The sequence below is a fragment of the Trachurus trachurus genome, assembly GCF_905171665.1.
Source record: "Trachurus trachurus genome assembly, chromosome: 22".
In the NCBI taxonomy this organism is placed as follows: domain Eukaryota; kingdom Metazoa; phylum Chordata; class Actinopteri; order Carangiformes; family Carangidae; genus Trachurus; species Trachurus trachurus.
Genome location: NC_139907.1, coordinates 20235772 through 20250573, shown reverse-complemented (window position 1 = coordinate 20250573; position 14802 = coordinate 20235772). Strand labels below are relative to the sequence as shown.

The 14802-nt window shown below is 41.4% G+C and overlaps 1 protein-coding gene across 1 annotated transcript in view; it reads left to right on the top strand.

Moving 5' to 3' along the window:
- Window positions 1-3293, top strand: part of LOC311005757 (serine dehydratase-like) — a 231964-nt gene extending 228671 nt beyond the window's left edge. Inside the window, exon 10 of the mRNA XM_083998311.1 lies at window positions 3282-3293. The gene's annotated coding sequence lies outside the window, so the exon portion shown is untranslated. The remainder of the gene's footprint in view (window positions 1-3281) is intronic.
- The last annotated feature ends 11509 nt before the right edge of the window (window positions 3294-14802 follow it).

Genomic DNA, 14802 nt, shown 5'->3' with positions numbered 1-14802 from the left:
TCTTGTAGTTTCCCACAACCTCCTTGAGGTCATCCAAGGTCATAATGCGCTTCAGTCCACAGAATGCTCTCCAGTCATTGTATCCTTAAAACGTTGTTTAAGCACAACATGAAATTAACACAGTCATTCGTATTTGTTCAGCATACATTTCCTTTTTCATCAAGAGTTAGATGTGACTGACCACTTACATGTCAATAATGTAACACAAAGCTTGCACTAAGAGGTGGTTAGCGACACAAAGGGCTTGCTGTCCAAAAGTAACAAAACCCATAAGAAGTTCAGAAACAATGTGTTATGCTTACTGTAACTCATCTCTTTTGTTTTTTTTGCATGTTGAACTGAAAAATGTACTTGTTGAGTTGAATCATTTGCTTTACATAGTCAGTAGAATGGTAGTTCTGCATGAGCATGTGCATGAATAATGTGACTTTTGTCCTCCAGTTTGAATACAATTGTGTCTAGCCCCCTTTTGACCTATATATGAACCAGAAAAATATGTGCTTAATTGTTTTGAAGGAGCAGTGACAAACACTGCTTAACACTCTGGTTTGGCAGGCTTAAGTGAATACCACAAAACCACTCCACAATGACTCTTAGCTCAGGACTTACCTGGAAGAGCATGATCACGCCCTCTCTGCAGGTTTAGTGAAGCCAGGTCCATGTGCTGCTCTATATTAAGGAGGACCAACCTCTCCGTTGTCTCATCTGACATCAGCATGTTTGGGCTAACAGCTACTGCTGCATGGCCAATGATACCTCTCAGGACTGGTTCAATTCCACCTAGACAAACAACATTGTTTAAGTCAGTTTGGGTGCTTCTCTCTTTTTTCTGTGGAATGTGGAGAGTAGTACACGTAACAGAAAACATTAACAGTCATGTCTGTCTCTAATCAAAAGTGTGACCAAGAAGACAAGAACAACAGATATGGTACAGAATGAAAACACTTTTCTCTGGCCAGAGCCCTGTATTATGTTGTTCAGAATACAGGTTTGTGTATAAGCTGCTTCCACTGTGCTCTCTGGTGTACAAACAGTTTCACTGGATGAATGGACTATTGGGGATGATTGTGCTGTTTATCATAATGATGCGTAGCTGAATAACTTGTGCTGTGTATTAAAACCACTTTCCTTCAGAAATAACCTTAGCCATAGAGTTTATTTCTGTACAAGTTGAGGCATAAGCAGAATGAGAGAGCTAGTGTATCTTTGGATTTACCACAATTCATGCATCTGTTTTTTCTTTGGGTTTTTTTTCAGTCAGTGTCTCAGTCTTACACTGGCACTGTACTGACTGAAGTGACATTGTTTAGACAAAGCTGCCTCTGTGTGTGTCTTTGTTTATATCTTAATTTTGTGTGTTATGTATCTAGTCATTTGTTTTCAATTCTCATGTAAAGAAAAGCCAATAAAACACACATATTGAAAATTGATATTTTATTCAGAGATTGCAAATTGAAATAGAATGTAAAATCTTTTTGTGTATGTACTAGCACCTTTAATGCACCCTGTTCATAATCTCAAGGATATGTGACCTGAGTTATTGAAACTGTGATTGCACTGCATACACAAAGAGGCTCACTGTAACAACATTGTGCTATGTCATGGAGTATTTTCATCATATTCTAATCTTTGTGTAAGTAGCACTTCCATGAACTTAATCAGACTGTGACCTCGAATTTGAACGGAAGTGAAATGCAGCTTGCACAGACAGGATGAAGAAAAGCTTAAAGGCCGATGACTCTCTCAAAGAAAACTGTGGAATGATTTAGATATTTGGCAGCCCCTTCATTTGTGATTGACTGTGGATTAGCAGAAGTAGGGGGACTATGAAGTGGTGAGGTGAGAGCTGAGCTTTGAAAATTAGAAGACAAGACTTTTTTTTCTCCTTCACCTATGGTCACAAGCTTTTGTCAGTGAAAAGACTGTGGGCCTGGAATTACTGAGGTACTGATATTCCTTTTTTTTCAGCTGCACCAATTTCAACTGGTAAAAGAAAATAGTCATATAATGGTTTTATCGAACAACTAGGACACACAGACCTCCACCAAGGACGGTGTCAAACAACATACACCAGACAACACAATAACACATTCATAGGGAATAATATTTATGTCCACAAGAATTTAATGTACCGGTATATGTTCAATCCCTCCACCTATTTCAGTGCAATTTGGTTCAGCTTTTTCTCTGTAGTTCTCCTGACAGTGATGTGAAGATAATCATGCATATTGCTGTTTTAAAGAAGCTATACTGACATTTTTAATGCCCAAATGAGAACAATTTGAAATGACAGGCCGGAGACATGGATGAAGGACTAGCTGGTGAACACCGTGCAGGATGTGTAAATACAGTAAGCAGCTGTTTACATACAAATTCACCATGTCAACGTTTGATGTTTTTCAGTGGCCTAATGGTTAAGCTCTATTCCACTGGGGGTATGGACTTGCACTTGAATTGAATTTTTTTTTTTAATTCACATTTTTACTTTTTTCCCTTTTAAGGCAGTTTAACATTGAGCCCAAAGACACGGAGGATGAGGAAAGATGAAATTGTGAGAAAGTGGTTCATATTTAATTTCAACACATCTAATGTATGCAGCTGATCTACCACTACACCATTTAGCATTACAACTGAGTTTCAAAGGCAGCTTAGTTTCCAGAGTAGATCGTTTTTACAGGAGCTAAGCCAGCAGAATAATTTACTATGCATATTCTAACCCAGTGACAAGCATTTGAAATTATATCTAAAACCTGTGAAGACCCTCCAGATACTAAGACATACAAATACAATACTTTCAATAATAACTTGAAGAATCAAGGGATGGGGTTAGTTTTACCTTGTTAAAAGTTGTATCTGATCCTTGTGTATTTCTATCAAACATTTAACTGCTGGACACCAGAGATTTCAGGTCTCCACAACACATTGCAGCCGACTGGACCATGACTGGCCTCTGAACGAGTTTCCATGTCACAAAATCCTGCTCCGGAGTAATTGTGATAGTTAACTACATGACTCGTGACTTGTTACGAGTGAGAATGGAGGTTCTCTGCCTTCCACCTGGTGTCTCATGGCTGAAAACCAACCTTGCAACATCAGTGGATAGACTTGCACTCATCTCTGTGCACCGCAACACAAACGCACTCCGTTACCAACTAGCTATCTTTTGTTTATGACAGATACACACGGCATAACATCATATATGTTATATAACGTTATCCACCGCTCCATTTATTGATTTTCCGCCGGCTTCCTTGTAAACAAAGGCAAATGGCCAGGCAGAGAGTTAGCAAAATGGAGGAAAAGCGACCAGACTTACATAGTTCCTCTTTAAAGTGAGCACAAAACTTTCCTCTCAATGAGATGAATGTGGAAATGGCCTCCTGGTATCAAACTGCACATACATCATTCTGCACAGTGAAGGTCAAACATCCAACTGAAGCAACCAAAACACAGATGCTGAAGGGGGATTTAAGTTTAGTCTGAGAACTTCAGGGACTTTGACCAGGTTGCCACAATACACTCTGCTTTGCTGACAACATGACACATACCTGAAATGGTCAGATTAGATTTAGGAAAAATATAGAAAGTAGTTTCTTGAGTACCTATACCTTGCATCTTGTGTATGTGATAAACCTCACGTGCACGAGATAAGCCTCCAGTCTATAATGGATAAATAAATAATGCACTGATAATTAGCTGGAAAGGATCCTATGTGTGAAATGGATTCTATAATGAGTGACTGGTGAACACCAGGTCATGGCCTTTGTCTGATACAACAGGTTTTCATAGTCTATAAGTAAAAGTGAGTCTGAGTCTTGTATGGGTTACATTATTTGTTACACAAAGATGGACATTCAGCACTGGAGCTGACCTACATAAAGGTGTTTTTTTTTTTTTTTTATCTTTCCACATTCTGTATTTTAATAGTGCGATTAGTGCGCTTGCAAGATGTGTTATTAACTCCAACAGGCAGTTTCATAAGAATGCACTGACCTTCTTTGACTACTCTCCAAGGACTGAAGAAAGTGTCGTGTAGTCTCAAGTGGGGTAGGTGCTCAGTTTCCTGGAAGTTCTCATTCAGTCTCCTGAGGATAGGAGAGATGGTACCGTGGCCGAACCTGAACGCAGCAGTGGCAAACACATTGGAGGCAGAGGGGTTCGTATTTGGATCATATCCTCCATAGGGTCCAATGTAATGTTCAAAAGACTCAGCGCCAATAATCTTTGGAAAATAATCCCTCATGTTTATGATCTGGGAGTCAAATAAAAGAGAGAGAGGAGGAGGTGGATCACAAAGAATCACAAAAGATACTCTCACATTAAAAAAAGTCTAAGGACAATGTGCATCTCATCATGCTTTAAAGCCACACAATGCACCTCATGTAGCTTGGATACTGCATTTCACTTTACAGATAATGGTAACATATAGTATCTTGTGAATATGTGCGCATGCAACTTGGTCATAAAAATGCACATTTGTTCTCTTACAGGTCACTGCAGAGAATTTCATCTGTCCTCATCATTATTTATAAAGGCCTTAGTTTGCCACCTGAATCTTAACACACAAATGCACATGCACACGCACAGATTCAAATACGTACAGATGCACATTTGGTTTCATTTACAAGGTCCTAAACCTGCCAGAATTCACCTTCTGTTGCTCTGAAGATAACTTTGAAGATATGAAATAGAGCTGCCTCTAATCTGGTGTACAGGCAGTCAGTTTAAGATGAACTTGTTAAGGCAAAAATGATTAGCTGAGATGGCTCACCGAATACTGAGAGTCTCAGACTGCAGATTGGATGATCTGAGCGCTGCCTTGCACAGATCAGTCACACAACAACATCAAAAAAAAACTACTTAAAACAGTACCTGCGAACTGAAAATTAAAGCATAGTGTTCTACCATGTGCTTATTATGTATTTGATCTGCAAGTGGAAATCTGCACAAAACTTAAACTGATGCAGACTATGTCAGGTGTAACGGGAACACAGCTTCTAAACTGACTCATGTTAAGGCAGCAGTGCTTCTCATAGCTCTGGTTCCATATCAGGGGCAGTAACTGGCATGTCAAGAGCAGCAGTCACCCATGCAGTGGTGGAAAATAACTGGGTACATTGACTCCAAAAATTGCCATGTCATCACGGTTATCTGGATTGGTTTAAAATGAGGGGTATGGAGTTTGAAAGTTGCTGAGCAATTACTTAGGTATAAATGCAACCTCCTCCTCCTCCAAACTATACACAAGAGGGCCAATATCATAATAGCACCAAACTTTATTCAGGCTCAGATGAACCAGATGACATTATCATCAGGTCCAGACTCACTCCACTGATTACAGGATCCTGTATCAACTTCCATTCCAAAAGAAAACAACTGAGCTATTTACAAACTTAATTTGTAACCCACATGTGAAGTCCATTGACCAAGATGTGGCATGTGCAGAAACATATACACATTCCCTGGCATCTACGTCATAGCACTAGTCTGAACCACTTTAATGTTTCATTTCCTAGCTAATTGCACGCCACCATTGGTCTGGATGTGGAGTTTTTTTGGTTAGTAATTACTGCCACGGCATACATTTGAATGCATTGAAGTAGTGCTTTTCCAGTCTTGTCAAGAATAATGCAGTATGAAAACAGAATCCTACATTACATTCACCCTGTGTGAGCTTGTTTAATGGGAACAGCTGCCTGAGGATTTAAATGGAGCAGGGGACTTGGTGAGAGCTGGAGGGATTCAACCATATGGGCCAAAAAACTCCAACAATGAGCTGCAGAATTTACACTTTTTTTTTCCCTTAGTGGGATTGGATAACTTTCAGTTTCACGTTATAGGCAGACATCTCAACTCAAGTACTGAAAACAATATACAGTATCACTATATTAATGTCAAACATCCAATAGTTTGTTTATGTTATGAAATATAGTGAGGCATTGTAGTGATTTGTAGCAATGTATGACAGCAGTTGGAAAGACTGAACTGTCTCTGAACATAGTGCTGCAGTGGCCCTTTAAATCTAAGCTGAGAACTGCAGTTCTTCATCTTTAAAACTCAGTTGCCCACAACAATGTCTAGAGTTTGTGTTTTGTAATAAAGTGGAGAGTGTTTTAATCACGTAAAGCTACAGGTGATAAAATTACATTAGGGCTGCACAAGGTTTGCAGTTACTGTAAATCCACTTTATCTTAGCAGGTGATGTGGAATAATTGAATCCTGACTAACAGTAGACGTTTGTCACAGCAGACATTTTAGTGAACTAGTTTCAGAGCAGTGGTAAGGTGCAGGCTGTCTCACTGTCATGACTCACTGGGATACTTGATCACAGCTTGATGGCAAACTCCCTGGGAAAGGATCAAAGGATCTCATACAATTGAAATTATGCTTGTAGCTCAGTGATTCTACTGAAGTGTTACGCTTCCATTAATCGTCTGTAGTAATCATCTACTGGTGGCAGGGAAATAAAGTGCAAGCTTCTTGTTAAATTCCACATCCTTGTTAGTACAGCGGTTAAGCCCTCAAATCAAGGGGAATTGTGCACTTTTTGAAAGAAACATGAAACTTCTACCATAGTTAGTTTATACCATGAGGTTTATTTTAAGATCGGGAGGGAAGTCAGATTTGACCTCTGAGGCCCGGGAGAGGTCAAATCCAAGATGGCCGCCAATAATATTCAAAAATGCCTATCGCTGGAACCAAACACAGTAGAAAAACACTTAAGGTGTCATTTCCCACTAATTTTTGGGTGCCCATTCTGTTGGTGATACCTTTGAGACCAATAGAATTCAAGAAAATGCATTTAGATCAATGTGGAGGTCAAATAATGCAGACATAGGGAGGTGAACGGTGCAAAAAGGTAGTTTATTTCCAAAATAATAGCCTAACAGTGATGATGATGTTAATAATGATGATAATAGTGCCAATAATAATAATCATTATCATAATAAGTTCTTTTTTTTAACTGATTTATTATTAACTCATTGGCTGCCAGCCATTTTCAGAGCAGAGAGCTGCATACTGCCAGCCGTTTTAGAGCATTTTTTACAGACCCTTTCAAGACCCACAGAATATTGTGTTCATGTAAACATGTAAACACCAAAACTACCAAGAGAAAGAATAGACTCTCTTCTTTCATTAGGAAAAAAAAGTTTGTTTCTACCTTTTTCCATTCTTTAGTAAACGGCAGTAGAACATTGGCTGGTTTCGCCAAAAACACCTGTTTTTGACCAGAACACTGAGAAAACAAGCTTTTTGTGGAAAGAAACATGTCAAGCAGAACAGTGACTTTGAAGTTAATATACAACAGAAACAACATGTCTATAGACATCAATGGCAGCCAATGAGTTAAAGAGACACTGTCTCTCGGCTTTGTTCGTGGCACTAGTACACCACAGCCGCTTGTTACTCTCTCCCTGGCTCTCAGGCTCCGGTCCACTTGGTGCTCCTCCTCCTCTATCCTTGCCTGACTGAGGGCTGCCACCGTGCCCCTAGTCCACCGGTGAGGGATGAGGGGGACTGCCAACTGGGGGCCCACGCCCTCAGACCGACAAAAGCTTGGATCATGGGCTGACTTTCAAGAGATCGCATGAGGGAGCTGCTCTGCTACGTACAAAACCCTGACCCAGAATCAGGTCGTCTGCAAGTGATTTAGCACCAGGTTCTCCACAAACATGCGGTGCGAGATTGGAGAGGACCGGCGGACTACCATCCGGCCACGCGCCAACCCTGTCACCAACGGCTCTACTCGCTGTAATCAAAACCCGGTTGTCAGGGGGTTTCGCTAGATAGTAGGTAGGGACAGTGGGAATCTCGTTCATCCATTCATGTGTGTCACTAATTAGATGACGAGGCATTTGGCTACTGGGTCATACGGCTTTCCGTGTTTACCTGCACGTCAGGCGCCATCGTGAGTACTACGACATGATACAGCCCATACGGACCCATTTCTGCATCAGCAGCTGGTCCGCCACCTTCTATAATCATTACGAGCCCAAACTGCCCCCAGCTGACCGCCAGCCGGTGGGATGCAGCCAGGCGGGGTTCCCGTTATAGAGGGCCAACCAGCGTCGTGTAGAGGTCCCCTCGGGGCACGGGGCACCAGCCACCCTTGCGGCCGTCCCTCATGCCTTTGAGGACCAGCTCGGCTCCTGGAGAGGGCCGTAGTCCTCAATCCTGGAACGGCCATACCTAAAACGTGACGTCAGCCGACTGCCTTCCACTGATTGGGCAGAGCGTTGTCACTGGAAGAGTCGTGAGCGCGATGTCCGACATGAGAATTCATCTGTACCGAGACCGTTGTTATTCCTTCACCCGAGTTAAATGATGCTGTGTGGAAAACCACGCTGTGGTCCGTAATCGAGGAACAGACAAGTGAGTTTGGAGCTGACGAGAAGATCGAAAATAGAGAGAGAAACAGTGTGGCCTTGCGATCCCCCCACCCCTGCTGAGGAGGAACTAGAGAACTCAGCTGTAATGGAAAAGCACCTTTACTGAGCCGTGCCGTGACTGTGTAGTGGAAAAGTGCCAATAGTTACTCCGTTTACCTGCACTTCATTAAATTTCTTCACTTTGACATTCAAAGTAGAGTTCTCAACGGGCCTGAAAATTACAACCCGACCTGACCCGGCCCGTGGGTTTTAAGCCCGGACCCGACAGAGCTCGATACACCAGCATTAGTTGTCTGGCCAAACCCAGCCCAGCCCAACAAAAAAAAAGAAAACTAAACTAAAAAAGTGACATGCTTTCTTTGCAGCGAGAGCAGATGGTGCCAGTGACGCAGCAGCACCTTATCAGTGGGTGAAACTGATTCAATTTCGGCCACAAAAACATTGTGGTTTTTTGGAGATACACACAGCATCTCGTGCCAAACCAACCCGACCCATCGGCCTTACTCGGGTTTGGGTTGAAATTGAGAACTCTAATTCAGAGTACTGGGCGAAAGCACATTGTGTCAACTCCCCTCCATGGGCCTTCGCAATGCTTCCACACAGCGTCGGACACCACCCCTCTCTCCGCGGAAAGAGGAGGGCGACAGTATTATTAGATTGCAGATTTGCACCTTTACATAAATGCATTTTCTTGAATGTGTTCTGGTCAAAAACAGGTGTTTTTGGCGAAACCAGCCAATGTTCTACTGCCGTTTACTAAAGAATGGAAAAAGGTAGAAACAAACTTTTTTTTCCTAATGAAAGAAGAGAGTCTATACTTACTCTTGGTAGTTTTGGTGTTTACATGTTTACATGAACACAATATTCTGTGGGTCTTGAAAGGGTCTGTAAAAAATGCTCTAAAACGGCTGGCAGTATGCAGCTCTCTGCTCTGAAAATGGCTGGCAGCCAATGAGTTAATAATAAATCAGTTAAAAAAAGAACTTATTATGATAATGATTATTATTATTGGCACTATTATCATCATTATTAACATCATCATCACTGTTAGGCTATTATTTTGGAAATAAACTACCTTTTTGCACTGTTCACCTCCCTATGTCTGCATAATTTGACCTCCACATTGATCTAAATGCATTTTTTTGAATTCTATTGGTCTCAAAGGTATCACCAACAGAATGGGCACCCAAAAATTAGTGGGAAATGACACCTTAAGTGTTTTTCTACTGTGTTTGGTTCCAGCGATAGGCATTTTTGAATATTATTGGCGGCCATCTTGGATTTGACCTCTCCCGGGCCTCAGAGGTCAAATCTGACTTCCCTCCCGATCTTAAAATAAACCTCATGGCATAAACTAACTATGGTAGAAGTTTCATGTTTCTTTCAAAAAGTGCACAATTTTCATGCTTAGCCGCTGTACTATGTGTTGAGAAACACAAACAGAGAGTTTTCTTTATTCTTCATCTTAGCTTTGAGATTTTTTTTCTCCATGAAAAAAAGAAAGAAAAAAGATGAGGTTACAGTCTACCAGTTTGCGGCCTGGTCAGACCAGATAGCCCCTCACTTTTCACTGCACCTGCAATACAAGGATTTTCCAGGTCGGTCATGGTTATAGCTACAGTATGTAAATCCCCTACAGAACCTGCCTTTTATGCTTTTTTAAAGAACCCCTCCACCTTAGCCCCATCTCTTTTTAATATTGTAAATCTCCATCCTCTGGTAATGCCCCCGAGTCACCTGAAAATAGCAGCTGTTAATCCATTGCAATAATAAAATGTCCGCCCCCCAATAATCTGAAAGATTACTGAATATTTTCCATTTATTCTAAAAGCTGTGCACACCTTAACAGCCAAGCACCACTGTCACTGGTCTCCCACAGTAGAAGCAATGACTCATTTGCATTAAAACATATTCTGTTCATTATATTCTATGAAGAATGCAAGCACCCAGCATCACTGTTAATCATGTTCTCTGCCCGCAGGTAATAGATAAATAAATAATGAATAACAGGAAATAGCTGCTATCAACAATCAGTCCTATCAGTCATGCTGCACAACCTTTCTGTTATCCGTCCTAAGACAACAAAAAAGGTAACAAGTACTGTATAACAAAGCCCTATTGTGTGCATAAAGAGAATCATACAGGCAATAGAAAAACAGAGAGGAATCCATGTGTCAGACTGGTAAAAGGTAGGCCTATGAGTGTTGTCTTAGTGCTACTGTTTATGATGAAGGATTATCAATTGTCAGTTTTTCTACTGTGCGTTGACGCCTGCCCTGTCATTAAGAGTCTTATGTTATACAAGCAAACAGGATTTTATCTAAGCCTCGTGCTGAGCAAAGCCAATTTGACAGTTCTCTGTTTAAAACAGTCAAGGATCTATATTAGTACAGTAAATCCATCAGAGCAGAGCCATCCATCCCTCCAACTCTCAGCAGTAACGACTTCCTAACTTTCTTTACCGAAAAGATAGTTAATATTAGAACGAAAATTGCTAGTAATGGACCACAGATTACGGTACCTATAGAAGCACCTCCCAGACTTGGTACACACTTGGACAGCTTCTCTCCCATCGACCTGTCAGACTTAACTTCTGCAATTACTTCTTCCAAGTCAGCCACATGTCTGCTGGATCCAGTCCCGACAAGACTACTTAAGGATGTCTTTCCCTTAATTAACATTTCTTTTCTGAACCAAATCAATCTTTCCTTAGCCACAGGCTACGTGCCACAGGCCTTCAAGGTGGCTGTCATTAACCCTTTACTTAAAAAACCTTCTCTTGACCCAGATGTCCTCGCCAACTATCGGCCTATATCCAACCTTCCTTACATCTCTAAGATCCTTGAGAAGATTGTCCTGGAGCAGCTACATGAACATCTGCACAGCAACGAGCTCTTTGAAGCTTTCCAATCTGGATTCAGAGAACACCATAGCACTGAAACAGCACTTGTCAAAGTCTCTAATGATCTTCTTATAGCTTCAGACAGAGGTCTCGTCTCTGTTCTTGTACTTTTGGACCTCAGTGCTGCATTCGACACCATCGACCACAGCATCCTGCTGCAGAGACTAGATCATGAAATAGGGATTAAAGGGCCCGCCCTGAAATGGTTTAAGTCATACTTATCTGACAGGTTTCAATTTGTTAATGTTAATAACGACCATTCAGAGTATAGCAGAGTTACGCATGGTGTACCGCAGGGTTCAGTCTTAGGGCCAATCCTCTTCATTCTTTACATGCTCCCATTAGGTGGCATCATCCGGAAGCATTCAATCAATTTTCACTGTTATGCGGATGATACGCAACTCTACTTGTCCATGGAGCCAGATGACAGAAGCCGGCTCATCAATCTGCAAGACTGTCTGAAAGACATTAGATCCTGGATGTCCTCTAACTTCTTGCTACTGAATTCAGATAAAACTGAGGTCATTGTGTTTGGACCTAAACATCTCAGGGACACTTTCTCTGATCAGATCGCTACTCTAGATGGCATCACCCTGACCCCGAGTACAACCGCGCGGAACCTTGGAGTCATTTTTGACCAGGACCTTTCCTTCAGCTCCCACATAAAACATGTGACTAGGACCGCCTTCTTCCATCTGCGCAGTATCACTAAGATTAGGAATATTCTCTCCCAGAGTGATGCTGAGAAACTAGTGCATGCATTTATCACTTCTAGGCTAGACTACTGCAACTCTCTCCTGTCAGGATGTCCGAAAAACTCTCTAAAGAGTCTCCAGCTGGTCCAGAATGCCGCAGCGAGAGTTTTGACAGGAGTTAGGAAGAGAGAGCACATCTCTCCCACCTTAGCTTCTCTCCACTGGCTTCCTGTAGGATTTAGAATAGACTTCAAAATCCTTCTGCTGACTTATAAGGCTCTTAATGATAAAGCTCCATCCTATCTGAAAGAACTAATCATTCCTTACTGTCCTACCAGAGCACTCCGCTCCCAGAACGCAGGTCTGTTAGTGACTCCCAGTATCTCTAAAAACAGACTGGGAGGTAGAGCCTTCAGTTACCGGGCTCCTTTACTGTGGAACCAGCTCTCTCCATGGGTCAAAGAGGCAGACACTCTAACTACATTTAAGTCTAGACTTAAGACCTTCCTTTATGACAGGGCTTTTAGTTAGGGCTGGTTCAGGTAGCTCTGAACCATTTTATAGCTACGCTGCTATAGGCTTAGACTGCTGGGAACACATCTGGTTACACAGAGCCCTCTCCTTTCCTCTCCTCTCCTCTCCTCTCCTCTCCCCTCCCCTCCCCTCCCCTCCCCTCCCCTCCCCTCCCCTCCTCTCCTCTCCTCTCCTCAGTATATTTTTAAACTGTCATTTTCTGTTGTCATTTTCTGTTGTACTTTGTAGTTTGGCCTTGGTGTCTCGCACTCTCTCTCTGTGTTTCCGCAGATCCACCGGAGCTCCATCTCTCTGCACCAGCCGCCGCCTGCATCGCCCCCCCTCCCACCCCTTCCCCTGCCGTCGGACCGGCCTCCCCTCCCTTCCCATGGACCAGTCTGCCACCCAGTCCTCCCATCGAGCTGACCGGCTCCCCCTGCCCCCCCCCTCCCCTCACTAGAGACTGCCTTCATCAACCCCTGATAACATTTCCATATTCTGCACATTCTGTGACAAACTGTAAACTGTTTTCTTGTCTGTAACAACATCTATTGCACGTCTGTCCGTCCTGGGTGAGGGATCCCTCCTCTGTTGCTCACCCTGAGGTTTCTCCTGTTTTTCCCTGTTAAAAGGGTTTCCATGGAGTTTTTCCTCAGTCGATGTGAGGGTCTAAGGACAGAGGATGTTGTTACGATGCCATGTAAAGCCCTTTGAGACAAACTGTTTGTAAAAACGGGCTATACAAATAAAATTGCCTTGCCTTGCCTTGCCTTGCCTAAATTAATGTATGAATGAAATGTTGTTCAGCTTGTCCAAAACTTCATGAAAATCAGAGTACTCTTTAATTTTTAGCTACTTGTTTTTAAAATCTGACTGGCAATTATAAACTGATAAAATTAGAGTACTGTACAGAGACATGGGGACACACATACAAAACTGCACTTCAGCCACTTTTCATACTGCAAAAAAGAGCAATGAGAAATATTCACAGGGTTGATTATGGGGCACACACCAATGACTTATTTTGGAAATCTAAAACTCTAAAATTGTTTGATTTGGTGGAGCATAAAACAGCCCAAGTATTATATAAAGCAAGGAACTATCTGCTACCAAGAAATATTCATGTTTCATGAAAGAGATCAAGGTTATGATTTAAGAGAGAAATCAAATCTAAAGGTTGGTAGAGCTCGCACAACAAAGAAAAGTTTCTGTATCACCATTTGTGGAGTAAAACTGTGGAATAATATGAGTACTGAAATCAAAAACATTTCGAGTGTAATCATGTTTAAAAAGAGACATAAAGAAATGATTCTCCAGAGGTACATTGAATAATTCACACAAGGTGTTTGCTTACTTACTATTTGGATTAAAATATGTAATGTGTAAAATGTTTAATTAGAACATATAGTTAAAATTATAGGGGTAGGATTAGATAAGTTTACATTTTTGCTGTTCACTTATTTCCTTATTATATTATTATTTTATCTTTTTTTATTTTTTATTTTTTTACATTGTCGTTTACATGATCGAAATAAAGATATCAATCAATCAATCAATCAATCAATCAATCAATCAATCAATCAATCAAAAAATGAAATCGTAAGCATAGCGTTTCCTGTTTATACATCCAGCATACATTGTATTGTGTCAAAATACCCTCAGAGTTGTGCTTGTTCAAAATTCCAGTATCTGTTTTTTTTAAGCCCCTAAGAGAAATATGGTTGACTGCACTGCATGCTTTACATTGTAGGGTAGTTGAACTTTTGCTCTAAAAACATGTTAAACAAGTAAACATCAACATTAATGAAACATTACATTTGTGGTCTGGAGAACCAAAACAGTGATTTGAAAGACATCAAAATGCCTCCTCAATGCCACGAAAGGTGATCATTGCTTTTGCATTCCTCACTACAGCTGTTACTGAGAGAATAAGGTCTGTCGTTGCTTTGAACTCAGACTTAGAGGAGATGTTGGAAGCCAACTCTGACTCTAGTTTTGGGAACTGCACCATCACCACTGAGGTGATTTGTAAAAGATCCTGCTGAGACTTTTGCAATGACAGCAAAGCAGCGGATTCCACAGCTGGTTGATTCTTACAGTCAGACTTATAAACAGCAGCTGTCAGGGTCAGACAAGTTCTGAATCAATTAAATCACAACAAAGCTTCCAATGCTGAAAAAGTCTTTTTTTCACTATTTACCTTCATCTTGACTTGCTTGGGTTACAGTAGTAGACATGATGTAAATATAACTAAAAGAAGCAGCCATGCCTCACTCACTATAGCAACTTTATCCGTGTTTGT